The sequence below is a fragment of the Hypomesus nipponensis genome, chromosome 2 (genome assembly GCF_054491055.1).
Source record: "Hypomesus nipponensis isolate SF chromosome 2, ASM5449105v1, whole genome shotgun sequence".
NCBI classification, from domain to species: domain Eukaryota; kingdom Metazoa; phylum Chordata; class Actinopteri; order Osmeriformes; family Osmeridae; genus Hypomesus; species Hypomesus nipponensis.
In genome coordinates this window covers 3374381-3394935 of record NC_140362.1, presented here as the reverse complement: position 1 = coordinate 3394935, position 20555 = coordinate 3374381, and the positions used below count along the sequence as shown (strand labels likewise).

The following is a 20555-nucleotide window of genomic DNA, read 5'->3' as shown; positions in this document are numbered from 1 at the left end:
CCCCACACACACACACACCCAGACGCAGAGATAGCTAAACAGCCCATATCACAAAGTTGTCACAGAACCGTGGCAGCATGCGGTAAGTATGGAACAGTGCCATGCTGGGGGGGGGGGGGTCGTGGGGGGGTGGGTGCATGCGAGCATGTTTGCCTGCTTGGGGATGAACTCAGGGGCTGCGTGTGAAGCCGGTGAGCCAAAGTGACCAGCAGAGTGGAAGTCCTGTCTCGTCTCTCACAGGAAGGGCACACCGGGGTGACAGTTAGCCCTGCTTGGTGGGTCAGCTGGACAGGGGCTCTGTCAGGTCTTATATCATCACACACACACGCACACATGCGCTCAAAGACACACATGCGCCCACATACACACTTAACACGCACGCACACGCACCACCCCCCAAACGCGCACACTTCCAGGTAGCGAAACGTTCGTCTGGCCCTGACGCTACACACTTTCCACATTACCGCCTTGCCCTCCGCAGCACGACGAGCATGCCGGTGTGAGCGACACATAAAGATGCTCTCATCCAGACCTTATAACCCACTCCTCTTCTCAAACACCATGGTTTTCCATCCCTATCTGCTTCAGTTGAGTATTACAGCTGCTTTCTCTCTCTGGCTCCCTCTCAACACCTTGTCCCAACAGAGAACTCGGCTCATCACCCCGTAGAAAGACCCAGAACACACCTCGAACCCTGTCTTATCACACAGCAACACATCCAGTGTCTTCCACGGCTGCAGCACCTTGGACAGACACGCTTCCTCAGGACTGATAGAGTAAGGGGGGGCCGGAGTAAGGGGGGGGCCGAGCAAGCGTCCTGGAGAACCTGCAGGTTCACACGGAATCCCTTCTTCTCCTCCGGGCACCTGCTCTATCAAACAAGCGATTCAACGAGCTGCCAGCGATCTCACCTTCATCTCCTCGGTTGATAACGGGTGTCATTTGTCGTTGAAATGAGAGTTGGGGTGTTCAAATGTGTTGGTAATTGAACCGTCGGGTGAAACAGCCGTGTTCAGCCAACCAGCATGGATGTTAATTACATGCTGTTAATTACATGCTGTTAATTTCAGAGTTCACAATGGCTGCTGGGCCCATTTCTCCCCTCTACAACACCGATGACAGGTCAGTCTTGAGGTAACATTCCCATGCTTGCTTCTCTCCTCTCCGCCATTTTGAACAAGCGAAAGGCCAGGGGTACACAGTTCTGTTCCACCAGCGTTGCTCCCTACAGGGTTTCCATCACTTCCCTCCATCCTTTCATTCCTTACACTGACCCTGAAACGCTTACGGCACTTGTTGGTGCACCGCAAGAAAAACAAAGTTGGTTGAAGCTGTTGATCTCATGAGGGGACTCCTCCAAACTGCCTCTGGGCTGAAGGCGCACAGCACAGCCAAGACACTCATCCTCGGGATACTCAACTGACCACCACTGATTACTACAATGACTGGAAATGCCTGTTGAAGGTATAATCGCATTTTAAGTGTGTGATCCAGGCACAGTGAATTATGCTGTGCATGCATGAAAGCTAATTGAGTCTGGACCCTGCTGGCATATGTGCACTGGAAACATTTACCAAACATTAAATCCAGGATGAAGACCCCATAGGGCCTGTGATAGGAGCGGTCTGATGATTGGTGGTTGGGGTCTGTCACCTTCTCCAGAGGTGATTAACCCCATAGCCAAACGTAACACCTTTGCGATCTGTCTGTGTGTGGCTCTTCAAGCCATTTTCCTGTGTCTGCATCCTCCACACTCTCATGGTCTGCCTCCTCAGAGAGAGAGAGGGAGGGAGGGATGGAGAGGGAGAGAGAGAGGGAGAGCAGGAGAGGGAGTGATGAAGAGATCGAGGGGGGAAAAACAGGACAGAGAGAGGGGGGAAATGGAAAAATCGAAACACAAAGACAGGAAACGACGGACGGTAAACGTGAGAAAGAGACGGCGAAAGAGAGAAAGAGAGAGCGGGGGTGGGGGGGAGTGCTGGCTGCAGCAGTGCGGTGCAGGCCCTCTCCCTCGCAAGGAGGCTGGCAGGCTGCCAGAGCGGGCCCGCGCGCCCGCTCCCCTCCGCTCCAACGAGCGGCTAATGCGGTTATATAACGAGGCAGCGCAGCCGACGTCTGCCGTGAGACGGGTACCAGGTTGCTCTGGTTACGTAAGGCAGTCAGAGTCGGACGGAGAAACACGGCCCACTCACACCAGTCTGTGTGTCCCCCGTTCCACCAGACCTGTCTTTCCCCCTGTCTCGCGCTGCTCCCCTCTCTCTTTATGGGCCTCCCTCCCTCTCGCCCTCGTCTCCCTTCCTCTCTTTCTCACCTGCGCATGTCTCTCCTGCTTCGCTGATGTGCTGCTGGCCTGAACTCAACTCTGAGGACGCTGAACATGCTAGGTGCAGATGCACTGAGCCTTCTCAGCAAGACCATCATTTTTGCATTTTACAATGTTACATCAAAAATATAATTATCATTTTAACAATAATGTGCATACTGTATATATATATTGTATGTGTGACATCAAACAAATTGCAGATAGAAGATAGAGCAGAAAATCAGGATGAACAGTATACCATTTAAGCTTCCTGAGTAACTTGAATTATTCCCTACCTTCATCTAATGCCGGGAAATAAACATGTTACATGTTCTGCTATGTGTGTTACATACTACATGTGCCAGGTCCCGGGTCAGGCTGTTTGTTGTTTCTGTGCGTGTGTGTGCATGGTTTGCGTGTCATGAATCAACACCTGAGATCACTGATGCTCATTGACCTTTAGAGCACCACTGGGTCTTGGTCAGTGAGGTGGTGTCCCTCCACGTGTCCCTGTCACCTCCAGACTCCACCATGACTGTCACCTCCAGACTCCACCATGACTGTCACCTCCAGACTCCACCATGACTGTCACCTCCAGACTCCACCATGACTGTCACCTCCAGACTCCACCATGACTGTCACCTCCAGACTCCACCATGACTGTCACCTCCAGACTCCACCATGACTGTCACCTCCAGACTCCACCATGACTGTCACCTCCAGACTCCACCATGACTGTCACCTCCAGACTCCACCATGTCCCCATCACCTCCAGACCCACCATGTCCCCATTACCTCCAGACTCACCATGTCCCCATCACCTCCAGACTCACCATGTCCCCATCACCTCCAGACTCACCATGTCCCCATCACCTCCAGACCCACCATGTCCCCATCACCTCCAGACTCACCATGTCCCCATCACCTCCAGACCCACCATGTCCCCATCACCTCCAGACCCACCATGTCACCCAGACAGGCTCACACCTCCAGGCAGGTGAGCTATGTAGACGAGAGGGGCTTTCAGCAGGAAACGTTTGTTCTCATAAATTTGAAAGTACATTTGCATATGCAGCACACACACTCACGAAAACACACACAAACACACACATGCTCTCGCACACACACAGGAACACACACGCAGACACAAAATTTCCGGTTCATCATTTACATTGTTGCCAGGGTAACTGTGTATCTTCTTATCTCTGGGTCAGACAGGCTGTTGAAGTGCAAATCGCTGTTTGGGTGTGCGCACACACACACACACACACAGAAACAACAGAAAACCTATGCTGCATGCACAAAAACAAACAGATATGCAAACAGAATTAACCAAAAATACACTGACACACTCACTCTTCCTGTCTCTGTCTCTCTCTGTCTCTCTCTGTCTCTCTCTATGTCTCTCTCTGTCTCTCTCTGTCTCTCTCTATGTCTCTCTCTGTCTCTGTCTCTCTCTGTCTCTCTCTATGTCTCTCTCTGTCTCTCTCTGTCTCTCTCTATGTCTCTCTCTGTCTCTCTCTGTCTCTCTCTATGTCTCTCTCTGTCTCTCTCTGTCTCTCTCTATCTCTCTCTATGTCTCTCTCTATGTCTCTCTCTCAACTCCTCGTGTGTGTTCTACCTATGCTGGACTGACCCACAGTCTGGGATATTGATCTGAGGCCAGAGCCCATGGTTGACCCCTGCCACAGTCCCTCTGTGGGTTATGCAATGTGGTAGCATGACTGCTGGGTTAATTGACTTGAACTGGCCAGAAGAGCCAGACATTGAGTCAGCTGCTGCCGGCTGCTCCCCTCCTCCCCTCCTCCCAGGTACAGTCACTGTGACTGAAGCTGTGTACCTCTGGCTGGACAGCTGGGACAGTATTTGATGAAGTCCTAGACTGGATTATGTGTGTATCCTAAATCGAGAGCTTCTTACATCTCAGAGTTGGCTTTCCTGTGATATCCCTGCGCAGTCTGACTAGTATGGCGGCAAAAGAGTTCTGTCTATTAAGGTGTGTCAGCAACCGTTTCATGTCTTTCAAAAAAAACAACCGCTTCTTTACCCATCAATACAGAACGTTGCACTTTTAACAGTCGTCACGTCACCTGATTGCGGCCATAATTAATTAAAAGGAGGGGACTGATCAGAAACTAGTATTTTTTTTAAACCAATCATTCTTTCCTTTCGCGCGCACAACCTCATTAATATTAATGTGAATATTAATAATCCACAGAGAGACGGGAAGGGGGCGGGGTCCTCAGTACGTCTCGTGCGGGTTGGTGCGGTGGCCAGGAGTCCTTGCGTAGAGCGAGATGGTGTTTTTGTTGTGCTGATCAGCTGAAAGTGGCGTTTGTAGTCCCCCTGTTTGTCAACGCAGAGGGGAGATGTAGCTAACCTTTTCAGTTTGGTTTCAAGGAGCACTCGCGCCAGCTCTGCTCTACACTCTGCGAAACATTCCAGGAAATGCGGTCTTCTGGCCCGTTCGCTTGAGGATAAATGGCTGCAACACGCACAGAATAGAAACCGTAAGTACTATTTTACTCTGACAGTAAAGTTATATAGCGCACGTATAAGTGTACTGTATTGCATATGTTTCTATATGGAATTCAGTTTTGTAATAATGTTGCCGAGTCCAACTGCGAGACTATACCGCCCTGTTGAAGATGACTTCAAACCAATGTGAACTTGAGGACGTCTGGTCTGAATATAAGTAGCCTATACTGTGTACATTTTAACTGTTGCCACGACAGATATATGCGTAGTCAAGCATATAAAACACTTGTGCCACCTGAAAGCAGATTATGTCACTCTGTTATTTTAATCCAGAGACATGGATTCATTTGATTGTTGTATTACAGTTTTAGTTAAATTCACGAGATTATTTACTCGCGATTATAGTGTGTTGTTGGTTTGCACTAGGAGTTCTGAGAACAGTCGATTCTTCGATCGTACAGCAACCTAATTCTACATAGTGGGACTGAACTAAAACCTAGAGCGCACATACCTTCAGAAATCCTGGCCAGCGTTCACCAAACATTCTTTTTTCCCCGTCGTTCTACGGACAACATGTTCACCATCTGATTATCACCTCGCAGCCTACTCGGCTTTCAATCGAACAGAAAATCATCACATATTGGCTGTTTTAGCATCGAGACTTGTCTCAATAGGACAGATGATGTATGACGACTGACGATTTCCCAGAAAATGACATCATACTTTTTAAGCGACCTTTCATTTAGTTTTGGTTTAGCAATCCGGGCATCTGTTTATGTACGCATGCTATGATCACGTTATTGCGCATCAATACATCTCCGAGTTATAAAGCAGTCTCTCTCTTCTAAACTGTCTATGGAAGATAAGATATCCGCCGGACGTTTTAATGCTCTTAGATATGCGGTGGCCGGTGGGTTAAGGGATGATCTGTTTGTTTGGTAAGAGACCGCTGCCTTATTGTGCGCGGCAGTCGCGGACAGACACAGATGTTGAGGCGTGCAAGGACAAAGAAATAACTACTGTTCAGTCTCTCTCTCTCTCTCTCTCTCTCTCTCTCTCTCTCTCTCTCTCTCTCTCTCCCTCTCCTCCTTATCTTCTTTCTTGTACATATATAAAAGGTGTTGACCTGACTTGACCTGGCTTGCCTTCTATCCTCATCGGCTACCATGCAGGCAGGAAATATCAAATAAACCTGCGTGTGTGAATATTCTGGTTGTGATGTCACTGAAGTCCTTCTTCCCCTGATCAAAGTTGTTCCCACCCCGGTCATAGTGACAAGGTGGAGGGGAAACCCTCTGTGAAAAGGTCAAAGGGCATCAGAGAACATACAGCATCAGTCTGACGGTATGCAGAGCTGTGGAGAGGGTGGTCAGTTTTCACAGATGAAATCTTATGAATCCCCCAACCCAGGAACCGAGGTCTTGTCAACTCTGCCGCCTCACTCAACACTGCAGCACAGTAAACCAAAGGACTGATGCAGCTTCCCCTGCACTTCAACAGTGTTATTGTACACTCCAGTGGTCCAGTCCAGTCCAGCATGGTATGCTACAGGGCTGGACTCCAGTGTGCAGGCCAGCGCTGCCCACTGCTGGGCAGCCGTTACTAAGACTCCTTTGGAGAGCTGTCTGAGGAGGGAGGCCAATATTCAATTATTTCTTATTGAATCAGCACAAAGTGACGGCCTCAGAGCCGGGTGTTACAATGGGGCTCAGCGGGGGCTGGGGGGGGGGGGGGGGCAGGGGGGGGAGTGGGGGGGGCTGGGGAGGGTGGAGGGGGGGGCCGGAGTGGGGGGGAGGGGCTGGGGCTGGAGGGGGGGGACCACTTGTGGTGCAGGCTGAGGACAGTGGTGTCAGCCCCAAAGGAGAGGAACTGGCCAGCTCTACGGCAGGGATGCCGGGATTGGTCCAAATCACCGTCAATCATTTTGGTCATCGGGGGAACGAGCCTTCGAGCGCTCCCAGCAGCACGGCTGTAGAGTCCACTACTGTCCGTGGGGTGAGTTTAGGTTTGCTGTTTACTGTAGTGACTTGGCAGGAACACTGAGGGAATACTGGCCTGTTAAGCATCATTACTTTGGTATAAAACACAAACTTGTGTGTTATTATTTTTAGAGCCTGTCATTACAGTGGTCAGTTTCATCGTTGGGGATGGAATTCCAGATCCTGTAAGGCTGGTTGTTGAGAGGCCATTGGTGCGCTGTAATGTAGACATTTCCCCAGCCTGTGAGCCCAGGTCAAATTCATGTGGTGCCTGCGCTGACACAAGCCTCTGGAGAGGAGGTCACTGAGTTGACCGTGTCAGTTAATACGGTTCACGCAGGTTCAGGTTGTGGTGTACTGTACAGTAATACTGTGGGTGTGAGTGTGTTTGTGTGAGTGTGTGTGTGAGAGTGTGTGTGTGTGTGTGTGCGTGAGAGTGTGTTTGCGTCTCCTGCGGATCCTGCCTGTTTGGCTCACAGAGCCTTCCAGATGGGAGCGGCCAATTTCCTGCCAATTAATGCAGAGCCGCTCGACAACACCTCTCATCCCCCCTCACACACACACACACACACACACACACACACACACACACACACACACACACACTGGCCACACCTTGTATACTACCTTCCCCACCCCCACCACCGCCAACCCTCCCTTCTATCTCTAAAACACTGCCGTAGCCCAGCGAGTGGCTTCATGCTGATTTGAACGCCTGAAAGGTGTGCACACTCCAAGATGGCCGCCGAAGCCGGCTTTGCCGTCCTGACCTGCAGCGTCCAGCCATGCCCAGCAGCGCCCTGAGAGACCAGTGGCTGCAGTTCATCAGTTCACAATAAGGAAAAGTATCGGCGCATCAAAGTCTGTGCATTTCAACGACTCACTGTACGTATGGTACCAGTGAGGGGCTGGTGCAGGACTTCAAGCTCACGCGACTCAGTCAGGGTCGAGGAGGAGAGGGACGGCTGGCTGATTTACACACCTCATCGTGTGCTGTGCATGTAGGGCCCGCCGTGCGCGCGTGTGTCTGTGTGCTCAAGTGTGTCAATAGCTTCTGTAGTTGTCAATTGTCCTGCCAGTGCTTGTTTTCCCCTGCCAGTGGTCATTGACACACACACGCACACACACAAACACACTGTCTCTCTGTCTCTTTCTCTCTCTCTCTCTCTCTCTCTCTCTCTCTCTCTCTCTCTCTCTCTCTCTCTCTCTCTCTCTCTCTCTCTCTCTCTCTCCCTCTCCCTCTCTCCCTCTCTCTCTCTCTCTCTCTCTCTCTCTCTCTCTCTCTCTCTCTCTCTCTCTCTCTCTCAGGCTGTGTTTCTCGTGGCTCGTCCCGGGGACAAAAGTAAACAGGCGGACACAACCTTTTCATGTCCCTGCCGCTGGTCATTAATCCTGTTCTCTGAAACACCAGGGAATAATAGAGGCACTGTAACCCTTAGAGAGCGGAGAAAGGGCGAGAGAGTCAGGAAGAAGGCCCTCACACACACATGCACACACACACAGATGTGCAAGCGCACACACACACGTATACTCACACACACACAAATGCTCACACATACACACATAAACAAACACATGGTCGCTTGACCCCTGACCTGCAGGGTACCTCTCTGGAACTTTCCCCACTGGTCCCAGCAGGCCCAGGCCAGTGTGTTGGCTGCTCCTGTAGAGGTGGAGGTGAAGATAAGGCACCTTATTAGCACACGTTGTTGTGTGTACGTCTGTGGTTGACCGGTGTTTGATGTTGGTTTTGTGGTCGTGAATGTCTATTGGTTGTATGCCTATACAGTACACAACAAACGTACGAGGAATTTCCAAAAGGACAAACTAATATCTACACTCGTGTCTCTGTCTGGCGTTTCCTTATCATCCCGGGTGGATGTGTGTCAGCCAGCCCTGCTTGGTGCCAGCTGTGGTTATGTAATACACCTTCTCACAGGGCAGCACGAGCCGACAGGCATGGCTTCCGTAACTCTAGCGCTGGCCCCACCTCTGGTTAATGATTACTGTGGTGTTCCGAGCGCTCTGTCCGCCAGCCTGCAACAGCTAACAGGGTTTCCCTCGGGCCTATTCTGTTACGGCAGGAGTGTCGTGTTCAGACGGCAGTCCAGCTAAGAACTGGAGGAGCCCGCCACCCTGGTCCCACCCAGGTAGGGACGGGAGTCGGGGGAGTGTCGACTAAGGGCCGCCGTGGGGATTCCTGATGTGTTGGGCAGGGGCGAGGACTAGGGCCGGATCTATTACTGGTACTCGGGCTGAGACTAAAGCCAGGGCTGGGACTGAAACTAAGGCTGGGGCTGGGGCTGAGGCTAGTGCTGGGGCTAGGGTGGAGGCTGGGACTAGGGCTGGGGGTGAGAGTATGGCTGTGATTAGGTTTAGGGTGAGGGCTGGGCCTGGGGCTGAACAAGGGCCGGGGCTGAGAATGATGGACAGTATGTGTACAAGTTGTTTAGTCTCTCCAGGGGGGTGTTCAGGATCCTGGGGGTGAGGGTTGGGCAGGGGAGGCCAGGGGTCAGGGGTGTTCAGGGGCCTGGGGAGGCCAGGGGTCAGGGGTGGTCAGGGGCCAGGGGAGGCCAGGGGTCAGGGGTGTTCAGGGGCCAGGGGAGGCCAGGGGTCAGGGGTGTTCAGGGGCCTGGTGGTCAGGCAGACGGGTGGAGGTGAGGTCAGGGAGATGAGTAGGTTGGGTGAGAGGATGGTATCCCTCAAAGCATCAAGATGGCAGCACTTTATCTTGTTTTCATGAATGGCCTTATATGTAGTCGCAGGCTTAGCCTTCTAACCCTAGCACTGTCTGGATCAGTCTTCACTTTGTGTGTGTGTGTGTGTGTGTGTGGGGCGTTGTGTTAATCCTAGTCTATAAATATGTATTTAGCTAGGGAGGTTTCCTTTTGCCTTGAGAGATCCAAACGCAGATGAATGGCTTGCATACTTATTGATCGATGTTGCAAGCCAGGTCTCTCTCTCTCTCTTTCTCTCTCTCTCCCTCTCTCTCTTCCTCTCTCTCTCTCTCTCTCTCCCTCTCTCTCTCTCTCTCTCTCATACACACACTGAACACACACAGAACACACACAACACATAGACACACACACAAACAGACCCACCCAACATCCAGCCCCCACTTACACTAGCACATAATCAACACTCAACACACACACACAAACACACACACTCAAAGATTGAAGGCGGGATTGGACTGGTCTCATGCCGACCACACCCCTCCGTGTGGTGTGTGTTAAAGGTTTTGTCATGTTTCGATAACCTCCCTGTTGCATCGCTGTTGCAACTTGCAACACTGGGTTGTTCATCCTTGTGCGTATCATTTCCCACCCAGACATTCCTCACTGGTAAGGTAGTGTGTTCTGCCCTGTGTGGTGGGACCGCCTCGCTGTCAACCACCTGATGTATTCCTCCTCAACCGGATACTTTCACTTTCTGCTCCCTTTCATTGTCTGTGATACATTCTGGGAATCACTGCTTCTCTCACTCTCTTACTCTCTTACTCTCTTACTCTCTGCCTCCATCTCTCTCTCCGTCTTTCCGTCTCTCCGTCACTCCGTCTCTCTGTCTCTCTGTCTCTCTCTGTCTCTCTGTCTCTCTCTGTCTCTCTCTCTCTCTCTCTCTCTTTCTCTCTTTGTTTTTCTCTCTCTCTGTTTCTCTCTCTCTGTTTCTCTCTCTCTGTTTCTCTCTCTCTGTTTCTCTCTCTCTCTCTCTCTCTCTCTCTCTCTCTCTCTCTCTCTCTCTCACTCTCTTACTCTCTATCTCTCACTCTCACCAAACACACACCAAACAGCTCCTCTTCTCCTCCTTTCCTCTCCTCATCTCCTTCTCTTCTCTTGTCTCCTCTCCTTCTCTTTGTCTCCTCTTCTCTTCCTCTTTCCAGTTCTCCTGTCATCCTTTCATTGTCACCTCCTCTCCTCTCACCACACTTCCTAGTGATGGCACTCATTTCATTCCTTAGTGACCCTTGGGGTTTGAAAACCCCCCGATAGAGGATGTAGTTGAGCCGTGCTCTACAGCTAGCGCGGCGGGGTCCAGACTTTCCCACTGCACCACCAGGTAAGGTCACAGAAAGAACATGCTATTTAAAATGCTTTTAATTATGCTCGAGTGTAGCGTGACCTGCTATTACTGAGAAGGCTATTCCCTCGACACCCCTTTCAGAAGCGAGCAGAAATAGCGTTCCTTGTGTGCGTGCGTGCGTGCGTGTGTGCGTGTGTGTGTTTCTTCATGGGGATTTCCAGTATATTCGGAGGTTGTTTATAGACAGCCGCGTCATGGAAGCTCAGCCTAAGTGATTGTGTTGGGGTGCGGTATATATTTTCACTGCGCCTGTGTGTGTGTGTGTATCCTCGGCCTCCAGGTATGTGTGTGTGTGTGTGTTCCCTGGTTGTTAGTTTGTGCCTCTGGTCCCCCTTCTGCAGACCCATGGGGGGATGGAGGGGGGGGGGGTGAGAGCAGGGTGCTGGTTGTGTGAAGAGGAACCTGGCTGTGGGGAGGACTTGGTTGTGGGTCTGTCAGAGCCCAGTTGTATGCATTCTCTGTCTTATCATGAAATTCACTAGACACACACACACATTCACACACTCACACACACACACATTCACACACACACATTCACACGCTCACACACACACACATTCACACACACACATTCACACACACACACACACATTCACACGTTGCAGTTCCCAGAGCCCCAGTCAAACAAACACACACTCTGAGGCTCGCGCGCACACGCACATGCCTGGGCTAATCTCTTAACACACTCTTACTGTGTCACTGTGTGATGCTGCGGGGAACCTCCGTCTGCAAAGCTGCTGACCCTCAGGGGAGTCCCCCCCCTACTCCCCCCTCCCCCTTCCTCCTCCCCTTCCCCCCTCCTCCCCCTCCCTCCCCTCCTCCCCTCCCTCCCCCTCTCCTCCTCCCTCCCTCCTCCTCCCCTTCCTCCACCCCCTCCTCCCCCCTCCTCCCCATCTGCCCTCTCCCCCCCTCCTCCCCCTCCTCCCCCCTCCCCCCTTCCTCCTCCCCCCTCCTCCCCTTCCTCCCCTCCCCCCTCCTCCCCATCTGCCCTCTCCCCCCTCCTCCCCCCTCCTCCCCCCTCACCCCCCTTCCTCCTCCCCCCTCCTCCCCTTCCCTCCCTCCCCCCTCCTCCCACCCTCCTCACCCCCCTTCCTCCTCCCCCCTCCTCCCATTCCCTCCCTCCCCCCTCCTCTGCCCCCCTCTCCCCCCTCTGCCCCCCTCACCCCCCGTGCCTAACCTCAGAGCTGCTGACGAGGGGTAAGCAGCCGTAATTGAGAAAATAAACAGCAGAGACCAAAAATAATGGTTGCCTCTCTGCAAGGAGCATGTTTGCCCAGCGCTCATGGATATTAGAGCCCTCTCAAACACACACACTCTCTCTCTCTCTCTCTCTCTCTCAGAAATACACACACTCTCTCTCTCTCTCTCTCTCAGAAATACACACACACTCTCTTATATACCCACACTCTCTCAAACACACACACATACACTCATGCACTCTCTTTCAGACAGACACGCACACCCCCACTCTCACATACACACACTCTCAAGGGGGCTTACAGGAGGACTGAGGTCAGTTGAGGGGGGGGCCAGGGGAGGAGGGGGGGGCAGGGGAGGAGGGGGGGTTGTGTGGACGGAGGTGTTTGGCCTCAACCGGCTGGAAGTTTCCAGGTTCCCGGGGCTGTCAAACTGTAGAAGGGAGCCTCTGAAGGTCTGGATGGATTATTGGGTCATGAACCGCACCATGAACCACACCATGAACCGCACCATGAACCACACCTTGAACCGCACCATGAATCACACCATGAACCACACCATGAACCACACCATGAACCGCACCATGAACCGCACCATGAACCGAACCATGAACCGCACCATGAACCACATCATGAACCACACCATGAACCACACCATGAAGCGCACCATGAACCACACCATGAACCACACCATGAACCACACCATGAACCGCACCATGAACCGCACCATGAACCGCACCATGAACCGCACCATGAACCGCACTATGAACCGCACCATGAACCGCACCATGAACCGCACCACAATAGGACTGTCATAAAATGATCAGCTGCACTCTCATACTGTAAAAGAGAGGCATGATGGAGAGGCATGAGAGAAAGGGAGTGTGTATCTGTGTGTGTGTGTGCATGCGTGCGTGTGTGAGTGAGAGAGAGTGTGTGTATGTGTGAGAGAGTATGTGTGAGGGAGTGAGAGTGTGTGTGCGTGTGTGAGAGAGAGAGAGTGTGTGTGTGAGTGAGAGTGTGTGTGTGTGTGTGTGTAAATGAGAGAGAACGTGTGTGTGCTTGCAAGACGCGCTGCTGTAGAAAAGGCTGTGTTGCCTTGCAGTGTGTGTGGAGTCCAACAGTCTCCCTTCATCATAGAGGCTGCTCCCTGGGGGGTTTCTGCCATTACGCAATACCACTGCCCCCCCCCCCCCCCCCTGTCCTCCCTCCTTGTTCCCCCAGCATAATGAGGTAGTCAGCAGAGTTTGGGCTCAGGTAGTCTACCCCCTCCTTCCATCCTCATTTGTCCTCTCTTGTCTTGTCCTGTCCTCTCCTTTCCCCATCTCTCCTCCTTTCCTCTCCTTCTCTCCATCCTGTCCTCTCTCTCACCTCTCTTCTTCTTCTCTCCATCCTGTCCTCTCTCTCTCCTCTCTTCTCCTTCTGTTCATCCTCTCCTCTCCTCTCTCCTCTTCTTCTTCTCTCCATCCTCTCTCTCCTCTCTCTCTCTCCTCTTCTTCTTCTCTCCATCCTGTCCTCTCTCTCCTCTCTCTCCTCTTCTCCTCTTCTTCTTCTCTACATCCTGTCCTCTCTCTCCTCTCTCTCTCCTCTTCTTCTTCTCTCCATCCTCTCTCTCCTCTCTCTCTCTCCTCTTCTTCTCTACATCCTGTCCTCTCTCTCCTCTCCTTCCCTCTGTCTTCCCTCAGGGCTCAGCTGAATCAGCTCTTCTCAGAGTCTGAGAAGGTCGGGGCAGAGGCTTAGTCACTGCAGGGCTTGATTTTCTCATGCCCGCCCGTGCCACTTTAGTATCCTTAATTACCCCCCCCCTCCCACACACACCTTCCCTCCCTGGGCCGCTCCCGCCCCCTCCGTGATGACTGACAGGGCGGCTGGCCAGTGGGGAGGAGGTGCGTGAGAGCGATGGGGCAGCGCGCCAGGGAGCAGAGTCGGGCACACTGTGTTCCTGGTGGGGCCCTGGGTCGGGGTGGGACGCTGTATTTCACTCTGACACCCACGCCTTCAGGAAGGCTGGGAGGGGTGAGGTTGAGAGGGGGGAGGTTGAGGGGGGAGGCTGGAGAGGAGACTTTGAGGGTGGAGGATGAGTTGGGGGAGGAGACAGGTGAAGGGGGAGGGGGAGAGGGGAAGGGGAGAACAGCCTCCCTGTCACCTCCCTCTTCTCTTCACTTCCACATTCTCTCCTTTATCTCTCCCCGCCCCCCCCCCCCTCTCTCTCTCTCTGTCTCTGTCTTTCTCCCCCCTCTCTCTCCCCCCTCTCTCTTCCCCCTCCCCCTCTCCCCCCCTCTCTCTCCCCCCTCCCCCTCTCCCCCTCTCTCTCCCCCCTCCCCCTCTCCCCCCTCTCTCTCCCCCCTCTCTCTTCCCCCTCCCCCTCTCCCCCCTCTCTCTCCCCCCTCCCCCTCTCCCCCCTCTCTCTCCCCCTCCCCCTCTCCCCCCTCTCTCTCCCCCCCTCCCCCCCCCACCCCCCGCTCTGCTGGCAAACCCTACCCTACCACCTTAACCAACCAACTGTCTGCAGGAAACCCTGCTTTCCCATCACTCTCTGTCTCCATCTTCACCTGTTTTCCTCCGTACATTTGATCCTGCCTCTGCTGTCACACTCATTTCCAGGACCACAGTCCTTCCTCGCCTGAGTGTGTGTATGTGAGTGTGTGTGACAGTGTTGGTGTGCGTGACTGTGTTCGTGTGCGTGACACTGTGTGTGTGTGTGTGTGTGCGTGGTGTCACTCTCAGTTGTGTACACAGTGAAGGTAAAGGCAGCGCTGTCTCTCCATGTATGGCTCATCTGCTGGAAGGATGTTTACAACGTCCCAGTCAGCAACATATCACGACCGTCACCAAGATCTCTCTCTCTCTAACACACGCACACAAACACACACTCTCTCTAAAACACACACACATTGAGATGGGTGAGAGCATAATAACGAGGCCCACATCCCTCTCCTTGGGCCCATATGGAGGGATCCATTACAGAGACCCGTGGAGGGTGGGAGGGAGGGTGGAGGGTGGGAGGGAGGGTGGAGGGTGGGAGGAGGGTGGAGGGAGGGAGGGAGGGAGGGAGGGTGGATGGAGGGTGGGAGGGAGGGAGGGTGGGAGGAGGGTGGAGGGAGGGAGGGTGGATGGAGGGTGGGAGGGAGGGAGGAATGGTGGAAGGTGGAGGGAGGGTGGGTGGGTGGGAGGGAGGGTGGGTGGGTGGAGGGTGGAGGGAGGGAGGGTGGAGGGAGGGTGGGTGGAGGGTGGGAGGGTGGAGGGTGGGTGGCTGGAGGGAGGGTGGAGGGTGGAGGGAGGGAGGGTGGAGGGAGGGTGGGTGGAGGGAGGGAGGGTGTAGGGAGGGTGGAGGGAGGGAGGGTGGAGGGAGGGTGGGTGGAGGGTGGAGGGTGGGAGGGTGGAGGGGAAGGAGGAATGGGCTTGCTTTTGGTAGGAAGGATGGAGAGGGAGCGAGATGGATAGAGGGAGGTGTGTGTGGGAGTGGGGGGGGGGGGTGGCAGTGGGTAGGAGGGAAGTTCCCATGGGACACTCTGGTCCAGACATGCTGTCACACACACACACACTCACACACACACCCTCGCCCTCTAAGAGCAGTACTGGGTGTGAGAGGATCAATCCTTCATGCCCTCCCTCGTTTCTGCACACTCAGCCACTCACACTCACACACTCACACACACAAGTTGTCTTGCTATCCTAGTGAGGACTGACTATTCCCTCCCATTCAAAATCGCTTTAAAATGAGATTCAAGCATACTCTGATTGTACTAGAGATACTGGAGGTGTGTAAGATACATTCTGGCTTCTGGTTTCCAGTGTTACACCTCTGGACCGAAATCCCTCGAGATCTCAATTAAAGCATTCAAACATTAGTTTAGATGGGTAGCAAGATGTGTGTGCATCTTTGAACAAATGCGTCTGCCTACGTGTGTCTTTCCGCCTGGTTATCTTGCTGTGTGTGTGTGTGTGTGTATGTGTGTGTGTGTGTAGGGAGAGGATGCCAGGCGGTGGGTCTGCAGGAGCTGTGGGCCTCTCCAATTTGTGATTTTGTATCTACGGAAAACTGGACTCATTTAGCGGACGCATTTATCCAAAGCGACGTACGGGGGGGAATTTGAACCCGCAAACTCTTGATTTTCCTTCAAGTGCTCCACCACTGAGTTAAACCTATAGCAGCTTCAAACACAAAAAGTTCTGTATGATCAGCTCTCATGCAGATGTGGCCCAATTGAGGTTACGGTTGGAGTGCTGTATTCTTACATTTACATTTATTCATTTGGCAGATGCTTTTATCCAAAGCGACTTCCAAGAGAGAGCTTTACAAAAGTGCATAGGTCAATGATCATAAACAACAAGATAGCCCCAAAAACATTGTGGGTAGCCAAAACATGAAGCATACATTGTGAGAGGCAAATAAGTGCTAATGGGAAGAAACATAAGAGCATGTAGTTAAACAAGTTACAATTAAACAACATGAACCTCAAAAGTGCAAGAGTGTACCTGTAGGAAAGCAAGCAACTATAGTATAATTCAAAGCGAGTACAATCTGATGTGGGCCGTGATGGGAAGCCAATGGAGGGAGACTCCGCTACTTTGCACAGTGGAACTTTTCATATTTACTCCTTCAGAAAACAAGTATACAGAACAAGCATACACAACAGTAAAAATAAATAAATAAATATATATAAGTACCGTTGTGTGGCCTACTGGCCTGCCATTCAAATCCTGTGTTTACATATTGCAGCTACTCTGCACGGTATCCCACAAAGTACGCCCCGGGACAGAGTGTCAACAGTAGTCAAATAGCTGAATGTCACTTTGCATCTCTCTTATCTGGCCTGTAGGTTTCCCCCAACACCGGGCCTCTGAAAGACAACTAACATGTCAGTATGGATCACGGCTCTCTGAGTCTGTACATGCTTGTAAACACTCAACAGAGACCCAGGCTCTTCTAGCTGTGTGCAGCCAGGCGTGAGTGTCAGTCGATGCCGGGACACCCTCCACTGCTGGAGTTACCTGGTGAGGCCCCTGGTGGAGATACTTAGTGAGGCCCCTGGTGGAGATACTTAGTGAGGCCCTTGGTGAGGCCCCTGGTGGAGATACTTAGTGAGGCCCCTGGTGGAGATACTTAGTGAGGCCCTTGGTGAGGCCCCTGGTGGAGATACTTAGTGAGGCCCCTGGTGAGGCCCCTGGTGGAGATACTTAGTGAGGCCCCTGGTGGAGATACTTAGTGAGGCCCCTGGTGAGGCCCCTGGTGGAGATACTTAGTGAGGCCCCTGGTGGAGATACTTAGTGAGGCCCCTGGTGAGGCCCCTGGTGGAGATACTTAGTGAGGCCCCTGGTGGAGTTACCTGGTGAGGCCTTTGGTGGAGATGCTTAGTGAGGCCCCTGGTGAGGCCCCTGGTGGAGATACTTAGTGAGGCCCCTGGTGGAGATACTTAGTGAGGCCCCTGGTGAGGCCCCTGGTGGAGATACTTAGTGAGGCCCGTGGTGGAGATACTTAGTGAGGCCCCTGGTGAGGCCCCTGGTGGAGATACTTAGTGAGGCCCCTGGTGGAGATACTTAGTGAGGCACCTGGTGAGGCCCCTGGTGGAGATACTTAGTGAGGCACCTGGTGAAGCCCCTGGTGGAAATACTTAGTGAGGCCCCTGGTGGAGTTACCTGGTGAGGCCCCTGGTGAGGTGCCTGATGGAGATACTTAAGGAGGCCCCTGGTGGAGTTACCTGGTGAGGCCCCTGGTGGAGTTACCTGGTGAGACCCCGGGTGAGGCCCCTGGTGGAGTTACCTGGTGGTAATACTTAGTGAGGCCCCTGGGAGAGATACTTAGCGATGGGTGGGGGATGAAGGGAGGGAGGGAGGGAGACCAGGGGTCTGAAGGGCAGTTGTTCCTCCCAGGCAGACTCTTTGCAGTATTAGGTGACATCTGCTCCGTAGGTAACCAGGTAAGAGCAAACACAAAATCTATTGCATGCGACCACATATTCAACATTGATACTCTCCACCTCTCTCTGTCTCTTTTCTTACCTTTCCCTCCATCGGCTTGTGGTCATGTCCTGGCTCTGGTGTTTCCTGTTGTTCTCTCTCTACCCTTCCGTCTGGCTATAGAGATGCAGCTGAGCGTGTTCAGTTAGTGGGATAAAGAGATGATAAAGAGAGGGATGGAGGGGTGGAGGGGTGGAGAGCCAGGGAGGTGGAATCAGGTGTCCCCCCAGCAGATCTTTATGAGGTGATGACAGGAAGAGGAATGCAGCGTTGAGCCCCCGACAGAGACACGTGACCTCGGCACTTTACCAGAGCACTTCTGGACGGTCCATGTGATCATAAGGGAAGTGTGTATTTCTGGCCCAGACAAACTGTGTGTGTGCCTGTGTGTGCACCTTTTGTGTTTGTGTATCTGTGTGTTGTTTTGGGGCCAAACAAACTGTGTGTGTGTGTGCCTTTGTATTTGTGTGCTTGTGTGTGTATTTGTATATTGTTTCTGGGCCAGAAAAACTGTTTGTGTGTGTTTGTGTGTTATTTCTGGGACTGTGTGTGTGTGTGTGTACTGTGTAGTTGTGTGTAGTTGTGCCAGGCCAACCAGACTAGGCCAAACCAGCAGTCCAGAGTGGGTGCAGTCGCTGACATACTTCTAACAGGTTGGCCACACTGCAGTAATTAGGCCAAGCAGTGTGCAGCAGAGCACATCGAGTCAGTCACATGATGCCAGTCACATGATCGCCCCCCCCTGCACTTGAGGAGACCATTACTACTACCATTGATTATCTGCCCCAACCTCAGGATGCATGTAAATCAATGGTAAGAGCATTTGACAGCAAATCAAGAGATTGCAAGTTAAAATGTACGTCGCTTTTAATTTAAAAAAAAGTGTTCTAAATTAGTAGGTTGTTTTTATTATTAGGACGTTATTCTTTATTTCAAACTACCAGGTATTAGCACCACTCTGTTAAAACAGTGTCCCCCCGTAGATAAGGTGCTGGGCTGGAGGTGAGACGCCCTTGTGCTTGCTTGGGCTTGGCAGGTGGTTTCTAGGCAACGCAAGGTCGGGAGACGCCCCCAGCCCTGACCCCTCGAGGCCCTGTGCACCAGGAGGGTCTGAGAGATGCTGTGCTGCGACAGTCCCGTGGTCGTAGACAGACAATCTCAGGGTGAGAGGGGAGTTCCAGTTCTGTATCCTTACAGGTAGATTAAGGTGTTGTTGTGTGGGACAGGTAGATTAAGGTGTTGTTGTGTGGGACAGGTAGATTAAGGTGTTGTTGTGTGGGACAGGTAGATTAAGGTGTTGTTGTGTGGGACAGGTAGACTACAGTATGGGAATAGGGAGACAGGTCGCTGAGTGGTTAGGGAATCGGGCTAGTAATCAGAAGATTGCCGGTTCGATTCCTGGCCGTGCAAAATGATGTGTCCTTGGGCAAGGCACTTCACCCTACTTGTCTCGGGGTAATGTCCCTGTACTTACTGTAAGTCACTCTGGATAAGAGCGTCTACTAAATTACTAAAATGTAAATGACTGGGTTGTTGTGGGTTACAGCTAGACTTCAATGTTGTGCGCTCGAGCTAGACTATGAGATTGTGTCACAGGTAGACTGTGATGGTGTGTATCATGGCAACACTGATGTGTTGCTCTAATGGGATTGCAGCAGGGTTCTGGAAGAGACAGGATATATTCTACGTTGTTATGGATGGATGCCGCATAATCGGATGGTGCTGTATGGAAACCCACAGATACGCATCCACACACACACGCGCAAAGGCAGCCAAACACAAACGCTGCCAGATACGCTTACACCGACACTCATGCGTACACACACGCCCAAACGCACACTCACACACTTATTTGGTGGGTGACTCCAGCAGCACTTGACTGCCATGTGTGATTGATGACATGTCTGACTGAGACCCAGAGCTGCAGTGAGGAGACAGGGAGGGGAGGGGAGGGTGCTCACGGCTGGTAGCCTCCCTGCCACCAGGTTCACACACACACACACACACACACACACACACGCACACACACACACACACACACACAGACATGAACATGTGTATTTACGCTCATACACACGTACACAGCTCTTTCCCAGGTGAAGACAGGCTCAATGGGGTGTTGACAGCGGTCTCTTCAGATAGTTGGGGCCTTGGCATGGCAGGGGGCAGGGCTTGGCAGAGATGGGTGGAGGTAGTGTTTACCAGCGCCCCCCTTTCCTCCCACCACCACCAGCCCCCCCACCCCCACATCCTCCAGCGTGGTGTTTGAACACTCTCAGAACGCAGCTCCCACCTGGGCCGATGTTTGGGCAGGCTGGGCACAAAGCTCCGGAAGCTCAAACCTGATTAGAGCGGTGACCGGTTCCAGAGATCAGCTGGTTGGGCGTGGCGGCCCGTCCCTCGGTCTCAGCCAATCCCTGCTGCTCCATGGTGCTGGCACTGCATAGTGGGCAGAGAGTGAGAGAGAGAGAGAGAGAGAGAGAGAGAGAGAGAGACAGAGACAGAGAGACAGAGAGAGAGAGAGAGAGAGAGAGAGAGAGAGAGAGAGAGAGGGAGGGA

At 52.6% G+C, this 20555-nt stretch overlaps 1 protein-coding gene across 1 annotated transcript in view; it reads left to right on the top strand.

Annotated features, from left to right (window-relative positions):
* The first annotated feature begins 4565 nt into the window (after window positions 1-4565).
* Window positions 4566-20555, top strand: part of hivep3b (HIVEP zinc finger 3b) — a 50156-nt gene continuing 34166 nt past the window's right edge. The window contains exon 1 of the mRNA XM_084702320.1: window positions 4566-4812. The gene's annotated coding sequence lies outside the window, so the exon portion shown is untranslated. The remainder of the gene's footprint in view (window positions 4813-20555) is intronic.